This window comes from Nansenia antarctica (assembly GCF_963989245.1).
Source record: "Nansenia antarctica genome assembly, chromosome: 8".
Taxonomy (NCBI): domain Eukaryota; kingdom Metazoa; phylum Chordata; class Actinopteri; order Argentiniformes; family Microstomatidae; genus Nansenia; species Nansenia antarctica.
Window position 1 is genome coordinate 4,760,249 of NC_137678.1, and position 5,132 is coordinate 4,765,380.

Below are 5,132 nucleotides of genomic sequence, written 5' to 3' on the forward strand. Positions count from 1 at the left end.
CCTTGCCATACCTTGGCTTTTGCTGAAATGACACCACTGGTCTCATAGCCTATTGGAAATGTATTGCGTGTGTGTGAGTGAGAGCTTTTGTGAGCCTGCATAATAATAATAATAATAATAATGGATTGTATTTATAAAGCACTTTTTATTCCAAGAATCTCAAAGTGCTACAGTCAATAAAAGAAATAAAAACAGCACAACACAATAAAGATCACTAAAAACATCAAAAGCAGACAGGTTAAAAAGACACTGTGGCATAAAACTAAAGAAAAAAAAAAAAAAAAATGTATGATGCGGCATGTATGATGCGGCTCTTTCTGGTACCCCAACAATTCTTTGGGGCTCTTAGTCTCCAACTGGTTGGCCACCCCTGGGGCCTCATTTATAAAAAGGTACTTGAACGACATCTTTGACTTTCACGTAAGCACATTTTTCTAAACGGACGTAAGCATTATTTATAAAACGAGCTGCGCTTGTTTAACATTGCGTACGTGCTTCCTTCTATAAATACCAAATATACTTTAAATTGAACGCAGGTGAATAGCGGCTCAAAGAAAAGCGGCTGAATTAAGCCAAGTGCTAAAATATAAGGTAGGCGTTCGAACCAGGCAAATGCTTGTACTCAAGTTGTAAAAGAAAATCATTTCTTAACTCATTTTCTCGGCTGATAACAAAATCGTTAATTTTATTACGAGCCACATTCACTTCGCATGAATTACAGTATAGGCAGTGCGGCTCACATGCCTGTAATAACTCTGCATAACCAGTAGGTAATACCCGACGTACAGCTACGATCGTTTCCAGAGCAGTGGTATGGTTACTCTCCTGTGTGTGTTCTCTGATGCCTCTTTAGATGTCCTCCTTCACTAAAACTCTTCCCACACTGGGAGCAGTGGTATGGTTTCTCTCCTGTGTGTGCTCTCTGATGAATCGTTAGTTGTCCTGCTGTTCTGAAACTCTTCCCACACTGGGTGCAGTGGTATGGTTTCTCTCCTGTGTGTATTCTCTGGTGAATCTTCAGGTCTCCTGCTCGACTGAAACTCTTCCCACACTGGGAGCAGTGGTATGGTTTCTCTCCTGTGTGTGTTCTCTGATGCATCTTCAGGTGTCCTGCTTGACTGAAACTCTTCCCACACTGGGAGCAGTGGTATGGTTTCTCTCCGGTGTGTATTCTCTGATGCATCTTTAGGGAATCTGCTCGATTGAAACTCTTCCCACACTGGGAGCAGTGGTATGGTTTCTCTCCTCTGTGTATTCTCTGGTGAATCTTTAGACTTCCTGCTTCACTAAAACTCTTCCCACACTGGGAGCAGTGGTATGGTTTCTCTCCGGTGTGTATTCTCTGGTGAATCTTTAGACTTCCTGCTTCACTAAAACTCTTCCCACACTGGGAGCAGTGGTATGGTTTCTCTCCGGTGTGTATTCTCTGATGCTTCTTCAGGTCTCCTGCTTGACTGAAACTCTTCCCACACTGGGAGCAGTGGTATGGTTTCTCTCCTGTGTGTATTCTCTGATGATCCTTTAGGTTTCCTGCTAGACTGAAACTCTTACCACACTGGGTGCAGTGGTATGGTTTCTCTCCGGTGTGTATTCTCTGATGATCCTTTAGGTTTCCTGCTAGACTGAAACTCTTCCCACACTGGGAGCAGTGGTATGGTTTCTCCCCGGTGTGTATTCTCTGGTGAATCTTTAGACTTCCTGCTTCACTAAAACTCTTCCCACACTGGGAGCAGTGGTATGGTTTCTCTCCGGTGTGTATTCTCTGATGCTTCTTCAGGTCTCCTGCTTGACTGAAACTCTTCCCACACTGGGAGCAGTGGTATGGTTTCTCCCCGGTGTAAGTCTGTGGGTGTGTTTTAAGGTGATTCTTCCGCCTCGAGCTCCTGTGTTGTTGATGGTTTCCTGGTGTGGTGGAGCTGGGCTCGCTGTCTGAACCTGGGTTGGAGCTCTGCTGGTCTGTAAGAATAGGAACATATACAGGGTTACATAGGCAAGTTTATTTGTATAGCACATTTTATACAACAAGGGCAATTCAAAGTGCTTTACATACAGCATTAGGATATTAAGAAAAAAAAATATAGAGAGAAATTAAATATCAACATTTGTTTATCTATCTAAATAAGTCTCTCAGAGAGATAAACCTCTGCACCTCCTACAAGCATCGTACCACCATACAGGATTACGGTCAGATTATCACGGGGAGTGGCTGCACATATGATGCAAAAGAGGTTGATTATCATTATTAAAAAATAATAGTAATAAATATGCTAATATTTGAAAATTGATATACATTATATACTGTATCATAAATAAAATTTTATTTGTTCCATGTTGTTCCATGAAAATCAGTTGAGGATTACAGACATAATCAAATGTAGGCTACTGCAAGTACTTTGCTGCGATAGCTATAGCGAGACCTACTGTACAGTTTAGCATTGATAACTGTCTGTACATTGACATATAATATCCTATCACTACTGCGTATGTAACTGGGCTAAAACCTGTGATTGAAATAGCTTTATACGAAGTAGATTTAGAACATGTCAGGATACTGGGTGGTAGAACGCACTTATCTCGGAAAAGTCATGAAAGGAGGGTCCTGAAATTTGATCGACTTCAAAGGTAGAATTTATTTTTACTCACTAGGTTAAATGACCCCACCCATGGCTGTTCTAGTGTTAACGACCCCACCCATGGGAGCCCCCCCTCCCAAATTTCATTGTTTGGTACCTGTACTATATCAATGACAATAAAGACCATTCATTCATTCATTCATAATGACCCCATCTGTGACTTCTAGTGTTAATGACCCCACCCATGGCTGTTCTAGTGTTAATAACAACACCCATGGCTGTTCTAGTGTTAATGACAACACCCATGGCTGTTCTAGTGTTAATGACAACACCCATGGCTGTTCTAGTGTTAATGACCCCATCCGTGACTTAGGATAAACATCCGTAGGATGTGACTTAGGATAGACATCCGTAGAGGGCAATAGAGGGCAGTAGAGAGCAGTAGAGGGCAGTAGAGGGCAGTAGAGAGCAGTAGAGAGCAGTAGAGAGCAGTAGAGAGCAGTAGAGAGCAGTAGAGGGCAGTAGAGTGCAGTAGAGTGCAGTAGAGAGCAGTAGAGGGCAGTAGAGGGCAGTAGAGGGCAGTAGAGTGCAGTAGAGTGCAGTAGAGAGCAGTAGAGAACAGCAGGGGGCAGTAGAGAGCAGTAGAGAACAGCAGGGGGCAGTAGGGGGCAGTAGAGAGCAGTAGGGGGCAGTAGAGAGCAGTAGAGGGCAGTAGAGAGCAGTAGATTGCAGTTGCTATTCCTAAAATGGATTTTCTATCATATTTCTCTCTTGTCTGTTTTTATTATGTTTTATTCCCCAATTGTGTAAACTGATTCACTTACTTTAGACAAATGTAGTAAGTCACTTTGGATAAAAGTGTTTACATGTGGCTGTCCTGTAGTCCAGGACTGGGTTAGATTGGGGATAAAAGTGTTTACATGTGGCTGTCCTGTAGTCCAGGACTGGGTTAGATTGGGGAACTAGCCCTGATATATCAACCCCACACAGCGGGAGAGAGCAGGACTGTCAGACGATGCAGGTACTGACTGACTTACACTGTACTGGTAGCATTGGTTTTACAACAGTGCAATGACACTCACCAATAACAAAGACTTACCATCCATCTCACTGTCTTTCATCTCCACTCTTCCTCTGTCCTCTTGTCCTCCACTCTTCCTCTGGCCTCTTCCTCTTCCTCTGTCCCAATGTGGGCTTTTCAGGGCGGGAGAACCACGGCCAGATCTGGGGGACTCGGTGCATTCTGGTTCATACATGGTTACCATGGTTACATGAGCTGAAGAGGACCTGCGGTTGGAAACACTGGAGGCAGAAACAACGCAGGTCGATTAGACATGACAGACAAACAGTTCACTGAACTCCCATCTAGACTGACAGGACACGTCCTGCAAATACAATAATAATATTACTGATTGCATTTGCTGTAATTTAAGGGTCTGGAAAGTAAACATTAAATGGTTCCAAATGTATTTTGTGTCCAGGAAAATTGTTAACACATAATAAACTATGAAAATAATCTTCTAGTTAGGCTCTACTAGCGTTAGCAGCATGTGTTAGGGGTTAGCAGCATGTGTTAGGGGTTAGCAGCATGTGTATGTGTTAGCAGCACGTGTATGTGTTAGCAGCACGTGTTAGCGTTAGCAGCATGTGTTAGCTTTAGCAGCATGTGTTAGCGTTAGCAGCATGTGTTAGCGTTAGCAGCATGTGTTAGCATTAGCAGCATGTGTTAGCGTTAGCAGCATGTGTTAGCGTTAGCAGCATGTGTTAGGGGTTAGCAGCATGTTAGGGTTAGCAGCATGTGTTAGCATTAGCAGCATGTGTTAGCGTTAGCAGCACGTGTTAGCGTTAGCAGCATGTGTGACTTACTGATCAGTTGTAGCACAACGGTGTTGGTCTGGTCTTCTAATTCGCTGCTGTATTTTCACAATATCCGCCGTGTTTAGTTTCTTCCCACACTGGACGTAGCACTGGCGCATGTCCTCATGACCACAACCATGTTTCCTTTGCTCAGAGGTTTGCCCTGCCGCTGTCCTTCTCTGCTGCTCCTGTAATCCAATCACTGAGCTGCTCTTGTGACCACCTGACTCAGGATGTGATTGGTCAGCTCTAGCGCGGCCTGTGGTTGGCCTTTGCTGAGAGGAATTCCTACCATAGCACTCTTCGATCTTGACCTCCTGACCTCCAGTCTTGACCTCTGAACTGCCGTTACTGTCACTATCCATGTCATTACTGTCACTATCCATGTCATTCGCTGCTTCAGAGAGGTGACACCCTGACGCAGATCTGCTGAGCATCTCATCTTTGGCCTTTTGGTTTTTGATAAAGTCCCGTAGAAAGCTGTCCCACGGCGTGTCGTACTCTTCTTTAATTTTGGGAGAGTGATGGTCCCTGTGGGTGGGAGGTGGTGGTGGTGGCTGGAGCCTAATAAGATTGTCCTTCCGGTGGTTCTGTCCTTCTGCCTCTGCATCAGGGGACCCAAGGTGTGTCCTCTGGCTCTCTGACACTGAGTAAGCAGAAGCCTCCATCTCTCTGCCCAGATGGACAGTTCACAGTGCAGGG